At 35.6% G+C, this 21,605-nt stretch overlaps 2 long non-coding RNA genes across 2 annotated transcripts; one reads left to right on the top strand and one right to left on the bottom strand.

Annotated features, from left to right (window-relative positions):
* Positions 1-4,630: 4,630 nt before the first annotated feature.
* LOC147833660 (uncharacterized) lies at positions 4,631-9,667 on the bottom strand. The gene is made up of 2 exons (XR_015509375.1): positions 6,842-9,667; positions 4,631-5,323 (listed from the first exon to the last, which is right to left on the bottom strand). It is a non-coding gene; the product is annotated as an uncharacterized LOC147833660 (long non-coding RNA).
* Positions 9,668-13,047: 3,380 nt separating this feature from the next.
* LOC141377829 (uncharacterized) lies at positions 13,048-15,328 on the top strand. The gene is made up of 3 exons (XR_015509389.1): positions 13,048-14,508; positions 14,592-14,992; positions 15,115-15,328. It is a non-coding gene; the product is annotated as an uncharacterized LOC141377829 (long non-coding RNA).
* The last annotated feature ends 6,277 nt before the right edge of the window (positions 15,329-21,605 follow it).

The raw sequence follows: 21,605 nt of genomic DNA, 5'->3' as shown, positions 1-21,605 counted from the left end.
ACCAACCACCTCCCCATCATTCTTCCTCTGGGATGGTGGGCCAAATCAGGTTAGAATGGGCCAACTTTGGCCCTCGGGCCCAAGTTTGAGCATCTCTGCTCTAAAATAACTAACCTGACTGTACAATACATCAACCTCTAAGCACTAAAGGTATAACCAATATAAGTCAAACAAAAACGTATTGACAAAAATAAAGAGTAATACATTTTTAAAGTATATGGCAAATAAAAACAACTGGCGTTTGCATTTGAAAAGCATTAAGGCTAAGCTTTGGCATTTCTTTATTGTCAGACTAACATTGCAAAACATACACAAAGATTTTCTGTGCAGTTACATTTTGTGGAATTAATAAAATAATTGAATGTTTACAGTAAAGCAGCTGCAGGCGCCCAACAATGAAGTAATATACAATAATGCTTTTATTACACCTCTGCAAACTCATGGTCATATAGGAAAGGGAGAGTAAATGAAAACAAAGCACATGCAACTTAAAGAATAAACAAGGTTTAGAAACCAACAGCTGTTCACTTTTCACATGGACACATTTTTACAGGATCCGGATTTATCATGACAATTATTAATATCTGATCTGAATTTGACAGAAGTTTCATATATTGACATGGCATATTAGTTATTTTGTAGTTAGTTGAATGTATATCATATTTGTTTACATATTTATAGTACAGGCTCATCTTTTGACCTGTTTAATTTACAGTTAGTTCAATAATAATAATACACTTTGAAGCTGATATTTGTCTAATATGTAATACTTTATTGGTAAAAGTGAATCTACTGCTTATTGCCAACTTTTTAACTACCATTATAAAAATATATATAATTTTCAGCCAAAAACTAGCAAAATCATCAATTTTTCAGTATTAGATTTTAGGCGCTCAGCCAAAGCACTGATTAGATATGAGCAGATGACTTGCAGAAAAGAAAAAAATTCCTAGACCACAGAGCTCCAGTGGTCTGACATTCGAAAGAATAAAATGTGTGCGCACATTGTAAAGGATTTTATCATCTTCCATATTGACAGCAGCTTGCTTATACACACACATTGCAGGACTTCACAATATCATTCTATTTTATACACAGTAACCCGCATCTCAAACATAAGAAAATGGGGAAATCTGTAATTATGCCAATGACAATGCAAGTCCATAATACATCATCTTATGAAATGCACAAAATTACAATTATAATATTGTAACAAATAAGCCAAATTACACTCAAATTATTTTATTATTTTTATTCATAAAACACATTCAAGCCATTTCACATTTCAAACATGTACACACTTATTGTACACACAAACCTCCAATACACATACCTTTTAGACGCTAAAGTTAAAATCCACTAACACTTCTAAAACTGTTTTAGAATTATATAAGAGTTTTATATAATAGTTTTATATAATTTCACTGTTTAACTGAATAGACAAACAAAACTTTTTTTTTTTAAAGTATATACAAACTTAATTTTAAAAAAATCTAATTATTTCAATCTATTAAGCTTTATACTGTGTAATGCAAATATAATGCTCTGAGGGTTTTCAAGTATAACTTCTTTTCACAATACCAGTGTGTAGATTATGTGTTTATATAAAAGTTAAATACCATTTAGCTTATTTATACATGTGGTTTTCCTGCATATATAAACATGTCTAAATCTTACATTTTATATTTTCCATCTGCATATCAGGGGTTCACACTCATGCGTTACTGCTGTCTTATTTGATTTTATGAAATTAGTTAATTAATATGAAATTAATGGATTATTCAGGAATCTGTTGAAAAGTGCAAAAAGTCTAATAACATGACAACTTAATCAAATAAAATAAGAGGGTTGGTCATGGGATGCTTTGGAAAGAAAGAGCCATAAATGAGAAAGAAGTTTATAAAACTCCCTGTTTGTGATTCTTACCTAAGAACAGGAGGATATGGTTAATGGTGGTTTTGATATTGTGATGGATATCTCTGTAAGTCAAAAACACAAGCCACTTACCAGTTTAACAAATGGTTAGTTTCTTAAACTGGGAATTTGTTGCTTACTTAAGGAAATTTAGAAATTCTAATTGCATCTGATCTAATAAAATAAATGAATATTTGCTGAGATACTAAACAATATTTTTATTATTATTCATCTGTGTTTCTTTTAATATTTGGCAACATTATGCTTTATAAAGGGTGATGATTAGAGATTTGCATATTTATTATTAAATTATTATTACAGTAGAATATAGACTGTTAGATGTTGTAGATGTTAAAAATTCTTCTGGTTTTTGTTCCACTTGAAGTATATAACCTATTACGTAATATATAACAACCTTAATCCGCTTATAACAAACTTTTACAAGTGTAATAACCAAAGCAGAAAAATAATGCCATGGTTTTGCATGGATCAAATGATCAATAAGCATCAAAATTACAGTATTTGGACTGTGTGGAAAACCAAAGCACTTGGAGGAAACCCATAGATCTAGAGATTTATAGGCCCACACAATTAGATATTTATTATTTATAGATCTGTAAGCAGAAAGATGCGAAATCAACTCTTTTGGGATGTCAGAGTCAAAACATAACCCACACGGAAAGAACTTACATATAAAGTATGTTTTAATATAGGTTTTGATAAAGGTTTTTTATATATGTGACATATATAAAATTGCCCATTGTCCTATATTACTGTATATGTACATATAAGCACATATATGCACATACTCCTGTAGGCTATATATGTACACATAAATGTACCTATGTTGGTAAATATATGCATAAATGTGTGCATATATGCCATATACGTTCACCTACAGTATATGTTTACCTATATATTAGTAAAAATATTCAAATCCATAGCTGCTTGACAACATAAATAAAAGAAATAAAAAATTTTGATTTACTTTAGAACAATCAAATAGTACAAGTAAAAATATAATAAACAAAAATAAGGCAAAAACTGAACAGAAAAAAATAAACTATTTTGTTATACATTTCCTTCTTTTCCACTATCTTCATACAAGAAAGAATTGACCTTGTAAATGTTTCAAGAAAACACGCAGACATCATAGCTTTCCATCTCTTCTCACTTATTTGCCATAGTTAAATTCCATAACATGCCAATTACATGTGATACCTATTTCAAGTGTTGTTGTTGTTTTTAGTTAGTTCATCTTGTATGTACATAAGGCTTATTTAGGATATAAATAATCAATACATGAGACCTATATGCCCTGTATGTACGCACTTCAATTTTGGCTATATGTGGCATATATACACATACCGCATATTATCATATATGTGCATATATACTGCATTCAGATTTCATGTGCATACGTCCTCATATAGGTTATTTCCATGTGGGAGCTGCTAGCTTTGCTCTTAATTTTCTAAACAATGTTAAATGCAGGTGTTCACCCAAATTATAATTATAATTTCGTCATTTACTTGTTCCAAACCAGCTTAGAGGTTTTTTCTTTTTTTCTTCTGTTGAACACAAAAGATGTAGGCTAAGTACTGACAAATGCTGAAAACCGGTTAAAGTAGACTAGGCCTATGTATTTCTTTTTTCCTTCTATGCATGTCAAAATGGTTACTGAATCCTGCACATTAGCCCAATTTCTGCGTTGTTTTATTTGGCTTTAGTCAACTGCCTTTTGGACTTGTTTCCTACAATTATTAGATGGCATGGCATGCTGAGTGCACTTAATTGTGCTAACAAGCCATTCACGTGGCCTCCGTTTCCCATGTGAGTAAAGTTATACCTATACACAATCTCTATACATGTATGTGTTATATTTAAGGTCATTTATCGTTTTTATTTATATTTAGAGCTGTAATGCACTCCAGAATCTGACAGCACATTTGGCAATGGAAAGGGGAATGCATGGTAAATACTGTGTTCATAATTTTGCTAAAACATACATTAATATGGTTTACAATTATATAAATTACATTACATTAATATAAATACAATTATAACCCCAAGTGAGTTGTAAAAAAGAAATAGAAAAATGCTTGCTTAGCAATTTATGATGGATGACTTTTTCATGTTAAATCCTTCACACTACCAGGTTGACTGCCTTTGTCCTGAAGTCTTTTGTCAAAGAACAGAAATACATATATATAGATCCACAAATGGTTAAGAGTGCAAAGAAGTGGCTAATAGGTACACATGATCCAGAAGGCTGTTTTATCCAGCATGGAAGACTGTTCAACAACAGACTGAAGGTTTGTCAACTTACTGCCACAATACATTGTGCATTATTATAACTCTGGAGGTCACATGAACCATTCTGCTGACACCACCATATTGGCTGGCAGGAACAGTCAGAAATGAATATAAAATGTATGGGGCCAGCATTAATTTTAAGACAACAGAGTTCACTATGAACTTTAATTCATATAATGTGTTTCATTGATAAAATAGATGGCTTTCCTGACTATGATCAACATCTTTACAGTTATTAAGAAATGTAATGCTCTAAAACTAAACAAGATACAATAAGAGCTGTCATGATTTTAAAGATGGTGAGTCAAGGGGAAGGAGAGTAACATTAATTTTGGGTGAGACACATAAGCAAACACACAATATCAAAAATACCACAGACAAAATACCAAGACTAACAAAATGCAATAAAATGAGTTTATTTACAAAGATGGTGATAATAATAAATGCAAAAACATGTATATAGAAACAACAATAAATGTTTACAAGGATATATGGAAATTTACAGACAACAAATGGGACACAAGATGTTTGAACAGATTGATGAGAGAGTTGGAGAGATGAGACACGGGCGGCATCCAAACAATAGAAATAAATAAAACAAAACAATCTATTGGCCCAACCACTACCCTAACTATCCAAAAGAAAAATACAGCAATTATCGAAAAGAAATCTTCGCGTCTATTACGCACTACCTAACCTACTCTAATATATACTGTGAGAAAACAAAAGTACAGTGGGTGGAGCACGCCCCGTGCCTAGTGTGTCTAATAACAGCGATAATCAAAACTACATGTGCACAATGTATGTCAAGCGACATTCTTACCTGTCCCACTCTCCAACCTCAGATGTGCATAACACTGACGGTAGACAAATAGAGAACACACACATAACAACGGACATATAACAAATTGTAACACAATGAAAACAGATTGCAATTTCACTGACACACAACACAACACAGAAATTCAGGGCCTCTCGAGTAGCGTCCTGTCAGCACTTTTATGCCACCGTGGCAGCGGCTGGATTGCAGACCGTAGGTGACGTCAGGGAGGGACATGGCAAACAGCTGGGCAGTGGTAGCCAATCAGAGCCACTGTATGGGTGAAAGTGGGAGAGAGGGAGAGAGCGAGTGAGCACAGGGAGAGAGAAAGTGAAAATAAGAGAGACTAGCGAAAATAATAATAATAATCACGCAACACAGAAATGTACAGGAATGTAACAAGAGCCCAGGGTGAAAACATTTGAACAGATTTCAAAATTGTTCTAATTATGTCGAAACATTTATTGTATATTCCATTTAGTTCTGCCCAGTGGAAGCAACAGAAAATATTAGGCACCTTTTTTTACACCTTTTCCAAATTTACATTTTAGCACTTTGTCCAAAGCCTAACAATAAATCACTGTCATTTACAGCCTTAAAAGTAATTTACTACCATCTTAAATGTGCCGCCTTTTATCTTATATGTATGTTAATTTTATGCATTGTTCACTTATAAAGCAGTAATGCATTTTGTCTTTTCCAACTGCTTAAAGGGCACAGATAGATTAAAAAAAGACACATATACAGACTCCAAACACTTTCACCCTCTAGCTGTTACTGCACAAGATGTCCTTCTGGAGCATCAGTTAGCATTTACAGCTTTTCTTTCAAAGACCAGTTGAAACAAATGTAGAAAATTAAGTTGACTAAGATGGCACATTTGCAACAAGTGCGTTTGATTTTATCACTGTTAAATATTTCACACTCAGCTGTTAGTAGCATTATTTACTGTAAACACAACATGAGTTCATGTGTGAATAATGGCTAAGTTAAATACTTACTAATACACTGCTGTGTTTAAACTTAAAGATCATGTACGTCCATCAAGTGTGTTTACATTGAAAAGCAATAGAAAAGTGTTCATAAAGTGTTAATAAAGTAACATTAAGTTTACATATTAATTTAATTGACCTTTATTTATATAGCACTTTTACAATGTAAATTGTGTCAAAGCAGCTTCACATAGATCATAGTAAATTGAAAAAGTGTACTTCAGTTTTCAGTAGGGTTGGGTAGTGTTTGGGTTTTTTTTCGATACCAGTGCTAAATCAATACTTTTAAAACGATATCCCTCAAAGCTGTTTAGAATTAATCATTTAGAGATTGTGTGACACAAAGCGTACTTATGTGTGCCTTTGATGCACCCCTGATTGCTTCTTAAAGGTGACATACAGCGGATACCCCGCTCAGAGCCGCGGCACGGCACACACATGACAGTTGATAGTATCACACACACCAGACGTGCACGTTTGCATGTTTCAAAAAAAAAAAAAACTATTCAGATGGCCCTTTGTGGCATGACAGAAATATGAACAGTCACGAGTCTTGGCTGGGTGCCTCGGACAGCCGCTGACTTGCAAATTCTAAAATATATGGCGCTGCGCTTCGCCGAGCTGCGCTTCTGGTGCGCGACCTGCTTTACGTTCTTGTCGCAGCATCAGTGACACTGGAATTTGGCACTGAAATTCATATGCTGATTTGATACAGTGCATACCGGTTCCGTTTCGGTACCCAACCCTAGTTTTCAGTGTTTAAGTTGTTTAGTTCAGTTCAGTGTGGTTTAATACTCACTATTGAGAGTCCAAACACTGAAGAGCAATCCATTGATGCGCAGCTCTACAGATCCCGAACCATGCAAGCCAGAGGTGACAGCGGCGAGGAAAAAACTTCATCAATTGGCGAATTTGAAGAATTAAAAAACCTCGAGAGAAACCAGGCTCAGTTGGGCACGACCATTTCTACTATGGCCAAACGTCTTGTGCAGAGCTGCAGTCTAGGCGCCGGAGACTTGAGAATGCTGGACCTCAGCGAAGACTTCTCTGTCCCTGGAGCGTCTCATGCTCTTCACTCCTTCATGACCACCACAGCAGCTGCTCAGGATACGGCCTGGTCCAGGATTATGGAAACCTTGGGATCATCTCATCACTGGTCTTGGATCGAATCTGTGGCACTGCATAGTCTGAGGGCCTCAGGATGAGTATCCCCAGGTGGAAATAGAGAATAAAGAGAATAATTAGCGTAGCTGCTGTTCATAGTGTATATAAACAAGCGTGGGGCACATTCATGTATCATAACACTAAGTGATGCACTGAGTGTATGCTTTACTAAAAAGATAGGTCTTTAATTTAATTTTGAACTGCGAGAGTGTGTCTGAGCCTCGGACTTTATCAGGAAGGTTATTCCAGAGTTTAGGACCCATAAATGAGAAGGCTCAACCTCCTTTACTCACTTTTGCTATTTTAGGTACTACCAGAAGCCCTGAGTTTCGAGATCTTAAAGAGCAGGTTGGATTGTAGCGAGACAGGAGGTTGGTTAGATAAACAGAAGCTAGATTATGTAAAGCTTTATAGGTAAGAAGTAATATATTACAGGAAACTTAACAGGCAGGGTGATATGATCATATTTTCTAGACCTGTTAAGAGCTCTGGCAGCTGCATTTTGTACTAGTTGAAGTTTGTTAAGAGAGGATGCTGGGCCACCAGCCAACAGTGCATTACAGTAGTCCAGCATCTTTTTCAGCAATATTAGCATCAGCAATATTTCTCAGATGAAAGACGGCAGTTTTGTGACATGCGAGATATGATTTTCAAAAGTTAAATTGCTGTCTAATATGACACACGATTTTTTATAGTAGAGCTAATGCTAACTTTGTATGCCTCTAATTGCAGGTTGAGTTGTAAGATCTGCTATGTACAGGATTTAGGCCCAATAAGTAATAATTCTGTTTTGTCTTAAGAGAAGAAAATTGTTGGCCATCCAATCTTCAATAACTCATTTAGTTCAGACATCTCATCAGGTTTAGTTGAAATATATAATTGAGTATCTGCATAGCAGTGACAGCTGATCCCATGTCTTCTAATAATGTTTACCAGGAGTAGCATGTATATTGTGAACAGCAAAGAGCCTAAAACTGATACTTGAGACACCCCATACTTTATTGGGCTGACTTGTGAAAGCTGCCCATTAATATTCACAAACTGGTAACAGTAACTGGTCAGCTAAGTATGAGTTAAACCATTGTAGAGTCTGTGGACACCTTTAGAATTTAAGCAATTTATGAGGATATTGTGGTCGATAGTGTCAAATGCGACACTAAGATCGAGTAAAATTAATAGCGAGATGGACCCTTGGTCAACAGTTAAGAGTAGATCGTCATTAATACATCATTATTCATGTATTGTTATTGTAAGTCGTTACCACACTGTAAAAAATTACTCAAGGGGGTGTTAAATACCACCCAAGAAAATCAGTTAAAGTTTAATTAAGTTTATGAGTTAGCATCTAAAATGCAACATAATGGGTACATTCTACCTACACTATCTATTTTTTAACAGTAAAAAAATGCAACACTTAAAAAATGAGTAAAGTATACTCTTAAACTTTTGCTTTGGTACCGCAAATTGCGCATGCGTCAACATCCAGGAGGGAATCGCGGGGTCGCCATTTTCCATGTCATTGCCAACGTGGTGGGACGGCAATTGAATTACAGGTAAGTTTTATTTAACTTGTTGCAAATGTTAAGTTGTGCAACGTTAAAATCAACCAGAAGATTATAATCTGCACGCTTCTCTTTGTTGTCGACACCACAGTGACAGATTCACATTTTAGAATTTGTGGTCAGTCAAATTAGCATTTAAATTTTAATTGCCCAGTACTCGCACCTGCTAATGTGAATAAACATCTATATCACTTAATTATAGTAGTTTTTATCATTGTCAATGTCTGAAATTTATAAACAGCGAAGCTACTCCACTCCAGTGAACTTGAGGTAATGGTCGTTCTCAAATGATTCATTCATGTTGAATGAATCTTTAATGGCACTCGAGAAGAACATGATATACGCTTCGCTTGTGTGAATGCTTCAGCTGTTTGAACTTATTTTTGATTCGCGAAGAACGACGTGAAGCAAAAGTGTGCTAAATATAAAATCGACATCCTGTGGCCAGATCCAGAGGAAACACTACTGATCTATACCAGCATCTTCAAAATCGAAAATCGCATTGCAATCATAATATTTATCAGAAAAACCGCAATTAGGTTTTTTTCCTCAAAATCGTGTAGCCCTAGTTTCAAGGTATTCAAATGATCACACATAGTTTAATTTTCCTTATTGAACATTGTGCTTAAAGAATTACTCCAGATTCATAAAAAAATGTCACGATAATTTACTCATCCCCATGTAATGTGGGAATAATTACATTTGGAATGTAATTATCTGCGAACACATCTGCGCTAAGGCAATGGCTAACAGAAAGTGCTCTAATGTTTGGGTTACATTTCACAAAGGTTCATGAGGACGGATATGGAGGACCAGAAATTACCTAAGTATAAATAAATAAATGAATAAATGCAGAAATAAATAAATGTAAAAATACATAAATTAATAAATAAATGCATGTAGAAATACATAAATAAATAAATGTATAAATAGATAAATGTATTTATAAATTGTATTTGTATTTCTATATTTATTTATTTTTACATTTATTTCTACATTTATTTATTTCTGTGTCCATATGTTAATGAGGTAAGCGGTCCTAACCTCTCTCAACGCATTGTATGTGGATAATACAATCATTGCTAATGATTTAACAGCGAATGCTCCAAGCGACGGCCTTTTGCTTTGTTTAAAACATGCTCTCGATGATTTAGTTCAGTTCAGTGCTGAAAAATGCTTTTTTTTTCTTTTTAACAGGAGAATGAACTTGAAGGCCACACAAATCACATAATGAAATTGGTAGTGATTAAAAACCCCACAACTGAGGTGGACCCAGTGGATGTGTGTGTCATCATAGAGGGCAGCAGAGTGCTGAACGGTTGTGGGAACATAACCACAGCATGCACATTATTGATGGGACTTATCTATGCACTCAACCTTCAATATCCCAAAAACCTCAAGTACACTTTTGAAGTGTTCCAGAAACTGTTTTTGGAACTTGATGGAATGAAGCTGCTAAAAAAGATCCAAAGCCTCAGGTGTAAGCTAATGGAATGAGCTGGCTTCATCCAGTAAAGACACTGTTCTATATGTAAATAGTATTGTGTTCCAATTACAATTTTGTAAAATGTTTTATGAAGTTGTGTTGGGGGAAATTTAATGCACTTGTACCTAATTAGTGTTTTTTCAAATGTTTTTCAAAATGTTTAAGAAGTTGCATGCAATGCAAGTTATATGAAGTTATATTTTCCTAAAAATTGAATCTAAGAGCTTTTTTGTTTTGGTTTAAAAAAAAGTTGGTGAAATGTTGGCATTTAAAAACGTACCTTTTTTGTACTTGCATTTTTTATTACATTTTTTAAAGGTTTTTAAAAAATGTTTTGTCAATAAAAAAGCAATTGATGCAATCTCCTGCTTCTGACAATTTTTAAGTAAATTCAACCTTTAATGAAAAAATTATTTTTGATTATTCTTATTGGGTAATAATTAATAATAGTAAATTACTAGATGGACTGATGCTTACTAACATAGAGTTAATGTTACTCAATTATTATAAGTAATAATTTATGTAATCTAATGTAAAATATTAGGTAGACCGTACCTAATTTTTTGCAGTTTGTCAGAGCTGTTAAATTGAGGTATTCTTTATATAAATATATAGTTTATAGTCTAACCAAACAAAGTAAGTGCAAATTCTTACCTCAGTTTTATTGAGTAGATTCTATAGGTTGTTTTTTACAGTGCAGCCTTGACAAGACTGCAAATGTTACAATTCTTTCGTAATATTTAGAATTTTTCACATAAATGATTTTTAGATGTATATTTCTTTAATAGATTGGGGTGCTAGATTTATCGCTGTTTCTTCTGACGGCCTGCATTACTGCATCACAGTATGAACCAGGCATGTGATCAGCCGAGGACAAAAAAAGAAGGAAGACGAGACGACACAAAATAGTTTATCACTTTCCCTTTCCTTCAGCATGCTTTTTAGTAATTTTTAATTTATTATAAAATATACTTTAATAAATTGGTTTTATTCATTTATTGTCTTGTCGGCTTCGTCTCTTTATTAATCTGGGGTCGCCACAGTGGAATGAACTGCCAACTTATCCAGCAAGTTTTTTCCAGCCCTTTCAGCCGCAACCCATCTCTGGGAAATTGGTGTTATCATCTAAACAATTTCATAACAAATTCATGTATTACATTTCAGGTGCTAGGCTGTAGCACTGAAATTATGAAGACATCAGGACAGATGACTTGCAGAGGATAATAACAAAAGTGCGTCCTGGCTTTATTATTAATGTAAAGCGGAAAAAATGAGCGAGGAAAAAGTGAACATCCGCAAACGCATTCAAAGCGATTTCATGCACATTATAAGACTGCACAATATCATTATACCTGAATGACGTCCAAAATGAAGCAGTTAAAGGTGCAGTAGGTGATTGTCTTCAGAAGCAATTTTTGCAGTATTGGTTAAAAGTCTCTTCACAGTCCAATATTAATGATTACAGTAAACAGGGGCGCCTGCAGGATTTCATTTCAAGGTACGCACAAATCCAGCACCGCCCCGCCCCGCCCTCTTCCGATGGCTGTTATTTCAGTATTCAAACATTGAATAACGAATGCATCAAGTAAAATAAAGACGACTATTTATTTATAATTTAGCTAAATTCTGCTCTTTTTATCTATGCATTTTTATTATTTTATTTTCGTTAGTTTTAATATTTTATTGTCTTTATAATTAAAGCTATAGACAAAATCCTGCTTGACATTTTAGAAAATGTTTTGCGTATCTACCCAGTATGTATTAAAGATCAATGAGAACAAAAAAAACAAACAAACACAGAAACATGTTACAAGCTCCCATAAATGTCCAAATTATATTTAATTGAATCGTAAAAAAAATTGTGAAAATTGCTCAGTTTATTTTTATAAAACATTTTATTATTATTTTTTAAATAAAAACTGTACTGACATTTAAGAATCCATTTTTATTTTATTTATTCATTAATTTGACCTGTTTATTGGTGCATATATAGGCTATAATTTAACTCGTACAACAATACCTTGGACAGCTACAGTGCCACTAAAGCTTTCAAACATAACCCCAACAAAGTAATGAAAGATTAGACTTTCCCATAACCGTCCTTCGGGTGGTATAGCCGGCATTAAATCACAAAACAAGACGTCTGGCTTGACTAAAGTGCAGTTATTTCCTCGTTGTCAAAGAGTCTGCAAGTTCGTGTTACTTGGATATAGTATTTAGCTATAGGATTGTGAACATCAATATTGTTAAGCGTGTCTTTATTCGATGCACAGCAGAAAAAAAAGTATTTCAGCAGTGCATGTAGCTGTTGGTTAAGTTCTCTCCCGGAGTCAACTGTAACAACTGTAACCATACCCAAGTGTTCTCAGAACGATTTGGCACGATAGTAGAAAAGCAGGCAGCTGTAGTGTATACTATTTAATAATCAATTTAAATTATGTCACATATAAATAAATAAATAAATAAAAAGCGGCATTAAATCCCACCCTCTCATGGTAGGTACGCACAGTGCGTACTGCCGTACGGCTGCAGGCGCCACTGACAGTAAATGATCTAAATGTATTTATATGTATTTTTATTTTTTGGGTAAGGCATAAAACTAAAACATGTTCATCCAATTAAATATTGTCTGGTCGACATCCCCCATAATTCTGATAATTAGCCCAAACTGTCAACAAATTCAGATTTGGACTTCTGCGCATCTCTGTTCACACATATCTGCCATTAGCATGTGTATGTGGGCACGCCTGCATGCACACCGCACATTCACAACACATGCACATGAGACTGTCATAGTCGCAGTAAAATCAAATGCTGAGTTTAAACAATATTGGAGTTACTTTTGCACGCTGTAGGACAGACCACACCATGGCTGAAGTACCTCGGTTAGACTGGTAATGTTCTGTTTTAAAACTATTTTAGTCCTCCAAAGCTGTATGTAGAGTGTGTTGGGTTATGAATGGGTTATATGCACAGTGTGTATACAGTGTTGTTTAGCCACTGAAATCTTCTGACGAAAGATTTATGTAATTATTTTTTAGTTTCATAGGGGACCTTTGACAGCATCAATAATGTGAATTTTTATTTAGTTTAACAACAAATCATCAGTAAATTGTGCTTTTCGGCCTATCCAGCTTTACTGAGCTGAAGTAGTTTTATATTCACATTGGTTCATTTTTTAACAATGCGGCCTCCCTATACTGTTTACCATTCTACTCTGAATATTCGCTAAGTGAAATTCCTGCACGTTGCCAGCCAAAGACTAACTACATTTTTAACTGGCGAATGACATGAACTAGTGGGTAGTCTACTGTCATGTCGCGGTGCACGCGTTTGTGATTTCAGGAGCGGTGGCTTTGGAACTTTTGGAACTTTGGCCGTCCAAAGATAATATGCTAACCAGTTAGCATTTTGGCAGATCATCTACTGCACCTTTAATGCCTCTTCTTGTGCACAATGATGAACAATGAAGGCGATTAGGTTTTCTGCTTTGATAATGATGAACCTCACTGAACCCCACCTCCCTCACAAAAAACTTTGGATTTACACAAAAAAGGGCCCACTCACACTATGCTATCCGAACCGTGCCCAGGCCTGTATCTCGGATCGTTTGAGAAGTGTGAGTGCTCTGAATCAGGAGTGCTTGGCGCGGTTCACTTGGGCTTTGGCGCCTTATGCTTGTGTGTGAGTGCAAAACTAGCCTAAGCTTAGAACTGAAAGCGAGACGTGACTTTTAAGGGACTGTTTCATATGGATAAATTAATCATTCTTACTGTACAGTGAACGCAAACTGTCGCAGTTTATTAAAGACGCAAACCCCTCATTGCATGACAGCAGCGCACCCTCAGCAAAACTGCTACTTCCTGCAGCGCGAGGACTTTATGATTGTTTATGAGCGGGAGATAGGAGGGGGGACAAGCGTGCTTTGGCCAGTTTCAAGGCAACTGTATATAGTGTGAGTATACTTTAACTGAGGTCGCCCCATTGAGCTCGGAAATACAGAAATCCATATTTATACAGAATAATCCCATCCCTGATAAACTCATGAGAAAATGACACTCGCAGCATCTGTTTGTCTGTTTGTGTTTCAGGATCCTGTCATCATTAAAGGTTTGTCATGCTTGAGGTCTGTCATCGAAGACGTCAAAAACACTTACACCACTGCTCTGCTGGCCTACACTTTCAGTCTGGCTAGAGACACCAACACTCGACAGCAGCTTTTCAACAAACTGGAAGATCTTGCTATTTCAGATGGTAAGAGATTGCTTTCTGATGACATTCTGCACTGCACTGCTGCTTTTGTCCTGCTGATTGAGTTTGTCTTTTGTGTCCTAAAGGTCCTCTTGTCCACTGGTCTCAGTCTGCATCTGCTGATGACTCTGATTCTCTGGATGTGGAGATCAGCTCATATGTGCTGCTAGCTGTTCTCACTGCAGATTCACTCACTACAGCTGATTTTTCAATGTTCTCATTCATGACAATTATTATTATTTGTAAATCGAATATATGTTTTTCTATTTATGTCAGTCCCCAATTTAAATGGGGATTTAAAGTAAAAAAGGTTGAGATTCACTTCTTTATAAACACTTTATTTATAATGCGCATGCTTAATAAAGTTGTGTTTATCTGCAGGTCCCCAAACATTTTCCTGTGAATTACCAGATACAAATGAAACAGGTTCTACGTGTGATGAATCTCAAGCCAGCTGTTATTAAAGTGTATGATTACTACCAAACAAGTAAGAATTTTATTTGCCTGCATTGAATATTTAAATTTGTTATGCTGATTTATTTGGGTTTATTCAGATTTAATAATATATAAGTATGCTGTATGAATGATCAAATCCTCTTTTTTCATCAGGTGATCAGTCAGAAACTGAATACTACATCCACTGTTAACGAAGCTGCGCACGTAAAGCTTGAATACTAATGTATATTTGTTTATTCTTTATTCTGGGCCAAATTATTCCCAATCCATTAGTATGAATGTGAACAGACCCTCAAAACCTGTGAAACTCTGTGGCTAGTCAAACCACAAAAGATATGATTATTAAAAAATGACTGAATAAACAAGTTATGCCCTGTGTGTTATTTAATACATGTATCTTTGTATTTCAAAATCTTTTGATGTAGTCATCTTTACCAACTTGTTCTATCTCATAGGACAGATTGTTATATCATTTAGAGTGTTGCTCAGTAGCGGAAAGCGTCATAGCTGGGTAAACTTTGAGTGCAGTGAATCGGACAGTACAACAAATAGTTTTTTTACAACTCTATTTGCTAAAACAATAAAAGAAAAAACTCCACTATAGTGTTATCAAGACTTTCAGAAAAAGATTTAAAATAGTGTGAGACATATGAGGGCAGAGCAGAGAATAACGGCAAATTTACTCTCAGCCCCATAGACACTGCACTAGAAACACCTCGCATAAGCGGTAATTTGTTTTTTACATTTGACACGAAGGTTATTTAACGCATTAATACATGCATATAAATGTTCATACATTAAAAAAAATATATATATAAATAATAAAAACATTCAAGGATTTAAGATTATGATGCCCGTTAAACGCACCATAACAGTATTGTGAAAAGGGTCCATTGGTCCCATTGGTTTACAGTAACTTGCTGAGTGGCCATTCAATATCTGATTTCTGACTCTTGATTTCAGCCCCCTTATTTGTTAATTCAATGAGGCAAGTACCCTGTTTTTTATGCATATTTAAATTACATGGGTCAATTTTATAACTAGATCAGACTGCTGATGGATAAAAAACATTTCTCCTATTATTTTCTATATATTTTTTAAAGGGTCCTGTGTCTGTTATGACAAAGTTGAGCTTCACTACTTCTCCTACTTCGACTGAAGGCTTGGAAATTCTTGTTAATTTAATCCTAAAGATCTGAGTGATCTGTTAGGTTTGTATTCAGTGAGCTTATCTGTAATGTATTGAGGTCCTAGGCCATTTAGTGATTTATAGACAAGTAATAATACTTTAAAATCTATTCTGAATGTAACTGGGAGCCAATGCAAAGCTCTAAGGACAGGTGTGATGTGCTCTGATTTTCTGATTCTGGTCAGAATCCTGGCCGCAGCGTTCTGGATGAGCTGTAACTGTCTGACTGTCTTTTTGGGAAGACAAGTGAGGAGGCCGTTACAGTAATCCACCCTACTGCTGATAAAAGCATGAACAAGTTTCTCTAAGTCCACACTGGAAACAAAGCATCTGATTCTTGCAATGTTTTTGAGTATATAGTATGCTGATTTACTAACTGCTTTGCAAAGACTATTGAAACTTAGATCTGACTCCAGAATCACACCAAGGGCCCTATCATACACCCGGCGCAATGTGGTGCAAGGCACGGCGCAATTGTTGTTTGCTAGTTTCAGCTTGCTATTTTAAAAAACTTTAATAGACTGTTCTATAGACCAGAATAGAGCTGGTCTATTGTCCAGCGCAGAGCGCGTTAATTGTGCGCCTTGCTTACTCATTGCTTAATACAAACAGGATGTAGAGCAATATGCAAATATCTTTACATATGAAAAAGAATTAAAATATTAAGGATATATATATAGGATATAAATATAAAGGATTAAAATATTACAAAACATATTATTTTCTAGCTTACATAAATATGAAAACCATACATTCATGCCTTCTTCATCTCGGGGGGCTTTTTCAGTTTATTCATAATAATTTGCTTTTGTATAATGTTATTATTATTAGCAGTATTATTTATTATATGCATATTTATATTTGTTTTATTAAAAACAACCTTAGATTTGTCCACCTGTCAGGTTTTTTACCATATGGGGCACAGCATGTGTATTTGGATATAACTATAAGTTTTTTTTAACTCACTTCGTTATTAATGTTCATTTAGTCGTTTGCTGGAAATTAGAACTGAATTTAGAAAAGAGTTTTGAAACAAATCTTTGCGCTTAACAAACAAAATTAATTATTTACTGGTTAATGGATGTCTGTGTGTACAAGAAGTTTCCCTATCCACGAGAGTGAAAGCGAAGTAAACAATGAGGAGGCTCATTTCTCATTCTCGTGCTGTAGATGCTGTTTAAGTGTTGTCTTGCTAGTGAAGCGTTCAGTTTTTCCACTTACAAAGTCCGTCATGTAAATAGCAAATGTGCTATGGCGCGACGCAACTGACTCTTAAAGAGAATGGGAGATGAGACTCTAATTGGTTTATTCTCAAAACTCACCTATAACTCATTAAGAAAATAAGCTCAACTCTTTTAGACCATGAGCCATGGGGCAAAGTAGATTTTTTCATCCTTATATTAGCAAAAGTGGATTCTGACACGCCCTTAATGCGTTTGCGCCCTGCACTTTGCACTTTGTGCATGAATCGTCAAAATAGAGGCCGAAGATTCTTGAACTTAACTTTTGTAATTTGACCTTTAGAGCCAAGGTACGCATTTACTTTGAGAACCTCATCTTTGTTCCCAAATGCAATGACTTCAGTTTTTTGTTTAATTGAAACAGTTTTGGCACATCCAACTATTAATTTCATTAATGCATTGGCAGAGGGTGTCAGTGGGGCTGTAGTCATTAGGCAGTAAGGCTGTGCAGATCTGAGTGTCATTAGGATAGCTGAAGTAGGAAATTTGGTTCTTTCTCATTATTTGGCTTAGAGGGAGCATATAAAGGTTGAACAGCAGAGGTGCCAGAATCGACTCTTGTGGGACTTCACATGTCATGGGTGTCCACCTCGACCTATTGTCACCTATACTGATATAGTAACCTCTACCTTCAAGGTGTTATGATCTCCGGAGAGCAATCGCTGGTTTCCACTATAACCATGAACTACACTTCCGCATTCCCCTGGACTACATTTTCATAAATGCACTTCGCCCAGACACCCATGCTCACCTATCTCGCTTGATTACACTCACCACCTGAACCTTGTCATAGACTGATAGCATACCATACATAAGCCACTCATGAACCCATCCAGTTTGCAGAGTCTTGTTCACCCATAGTGACATTACAACGCGTTTCCCCCTTGACTTGTTTCTCCGTGTCTCGATCTTAGCCTTGTTTACCCTACTTATCCTGTTTAGCCGCCAGCCTTAAGACCTATTGCCTGTACTTTGATTACGACTCTGGATTTGTCTACACATACCTGTTTGTACCTGATTTGACCATTGCTTGCTTGACGACATTGAATAATCCTGCATGTTAGATCTTACGTCCAGTTGTATCTGTCACTCCCTCCCTGGTCGTTACACAAGGTAAGATCTGAACCATTTAAGGACTGTGCCAGACAGCCCAACCCAGTTTTCCAGCCTATCCAGAAGTATGCTGTGATTAACAGTGTCAAATACGCCATTGAGATTGAGCAGTACCAGCACTGTTTACCTAAATCTGTATTTAGGTGGATATACTTGATTATCTTTATAAAAGCGCTCTCTGTACTGTGATGTGATCTGAAACCAGATTGACAATTGTCTAAACACCCCTTGAAGTTTAAGAACTTGTTAACCTGGTTAAAAACAACTATTTCAGTGATTTTGCCAATGAAAAGGAGATTTGAGATTGGCCTGTAATTGCTCAATAGGTATTGTCCAGGTTACTCCTTTTCAAGAGGGGTTTAACAACTGCAGTTTTAAGTGAGTTTGGAAAAATCCCTCTGAGATGTAAAGCATTTACCACTTTTAGAAGATCAATTTCTAAACAGTTATTCACCGTTTTGAAGAATGATGTGGTGAGCGTATCAAGACTGCAGGTTAATGCTTTCATAATATGCACGGTCTCTTCTAAGATGTTATCATTAATGGTCATGAAATCAGACATAATGTCGAATTTCTTAAGTTGTGGTTGAGCTTGTCTGACGTTGACACAACTTGGCTGATTGGATGAGCTGATTGCCTTTCTGATATTATTAATCTTATTAGTAAAGAAATGAGACAACACGTTACATTTGCTTTTAGAGTAGTTCACTTGGAATCCGACTGGTGGTGGAGAGGGGTTGTGAGTCTCTATCGCTGCAAAGAGAGTACGAGAATTATTTATGTTGCTGTTTATAAAGCTTGAAAAGAAAGTCTGTCTAGCAGTGTTTAGTTTCACGTTAAAAGCATGAAGACTGTCTTTATAGAGATTATAATGTACTACTAGTTTCGTCTTCCTCCACGTACACTCAGCTTTTGTGCACTGTCTTTTCATCATTTAAATTGCTGTTGATTTTCTCCAAGGTGCTTTCTGTCTGCCAGCCATCTTCCTGAATTTAACAGGAGCAATGTCATCTATGACATTCTTAACATTAGAGTTAAACATATCAAGGACAGAATTAACAGAGTCTGCAGATATGCTTGGTTCTAGCGATATGGCCTTCATAAACTGCTCACTAGCTTTCTCATTTATGCATCTCTTTCTGACAGAGACAGATCTGTCTTTAATAGCTGGAGTGATCAATATATTAAAGAAAACACAGAAATGATCAGTGCAACATCCTCAACAACACTCAATGAAATATGTAAACCCTTAGTTATAAGTAGATTAAGTGTGTCCGCGATGTGTGTGGGTCCTTAAACATGCTGAGTTAGATCAAAAGTGTTAAAAACATTCACGAGTTATTTTACAGCATTGATTTCAGGATTATCAATGTGAATATTTAAATCCCCAGTAAAATAGTCAATTAAAGAGGTTACTATTAGAGGTCTGATTTGGTAGCTGAGCTAAACCAAACAGTCATTGATGTGCAGATGACTGATTCAATGATGGAGGCGTAGAACTGTTTCAGCAGCTCCTTTGGGAGGTTGAACTTCCTCAGCTGACGAAGAAAGTACATCCTCTGTTGAGCTATGTTGAATAGTTCGGACTGCTGAGCGAATCATTGGTACAACCCTGCCTACTATCCAAGAACTGTACTTATCCAGAGCGAGCAGAAGGGCTGCCAAAATCATCTGGACCTCTCACACCCAGCACACTGCCTCTTTGAACTGTTACCTTCTGGTTGACGCTACAGAACACTGCACACCAGAACAGCCCGACACAGAACCAATTTCTTCTCTCAGGCAATCCATCTCATGAACACTTGATAATAATAATTGTGGAACAAACATCACTACTTGCCATACACTTTTATACACTTATTTGACAACACACTTTACATGCCAAATTGCACATAATAGCTGCACATATAACATTGTAAATAGTAATACAGCTCTACATACACTTGTCTATTTGTATATTTGCATTCCCTACTTCCTGCTTTTTTATATATTTATTATCTATTTGTTTGTTTGTTTTTTCTCCTGTCTCTGTGTAACGGTTGCCGTATATTGGTGGAATTTTTGCGTCCTGTTCTCTCTCTCTCTTTCTATCTCCCCATCTCTACCTGTCATATCCTCTAGGTCCGCCTTCGCAGAAGCCAATTGGCCAGGAGACCAGTCACTCATCATTGGGTGACGTGGCGCTTTTCCTTTGATCCCGTTTTTGTGTGTTTTTGCCGACATGATTTTGTTATTCGTTAATTTTGCTTAACTTTCGTTTGGATAAAATTATTTAGTATATTTTCTGCCCATTTTTGAACGACTTTGTGATTTCTGTACATTTATATTCGATTGTTTGTTACTTTGGCACAACTCTTACCTGCCAAATCAAATAGAGATCATTGAGAGTTGACTTTGTCCTCAGAGTAAGGCGGACAGGGAAGATGTTGTATGACTTCCATCTTACATACACGTAGTCAATCCATTATTTAAAACACCAGGTAAGAAAGTGAATGCCACTTATGTATTTGTTTTGTTTTTAGTTCAGAATAGGTAAGATTACGGCGCTGAAGATTTTTCTTTTCTTTTTCTTTTCATGTTTTTAGTGAGGTAAGGGGTTTGCTTATGAATTGTTTTGTTATATTTATTTCTTTGATTTGGCTTCACTAGCGTCCCCTTACTCTTGAGTTGACCTAATTTTGTTTGATACTTTGTTTAATTTGTTACTTTATTATTGTAAATATTTTTCTTATTGTATATATATTTGGGCATTATTCTGATTTCACTTTTTTGTACATTAAATCACTTTTGTTGGCAGTTTTGTTGTTTGTGTCTTTTACTTTCACCAGTAATCTTGTAAAAGTACCACACCATTACCACACTATTACTTTTACTCTAGACTTACATCAAAGAGGTTGTAACACTCTGTTATTCTGTTGCACTGTAGAAGCTCTGTCACGAAAACAAATTCCTCGTATGTGCAAACATACCTGGCAATAAAGCTCTTTCTGATTCTGATTCTATTGATAACAGCTCTGTAAAATCATCAATAAAATTTGGAGAATATTTTGGAGATCTGTAAATAATGATCAGTAAGATGCGTGGAGCACCTTTTAGTGCTA

This window comes from Danio rerio, chromosome 15 (assembly GCF_052040795.2).
Source record: "Danio rerio strain M-AB ecotype USA chromosome 15, GRCz13ab, whole genome shotgun sequence".
Taxonomy (NCBI): domain Eukaryota; kingdom Metazoa; phylum Chordata; class Actinopteri; order Cypriniformes; family Danionidae; genus Danio; species Danio rerio.
The sequence above is the reverse complement of the archived record's forward strand: the minus strand, read 5'-3'. Positions and strand labels throughout refer to the sequence as shown.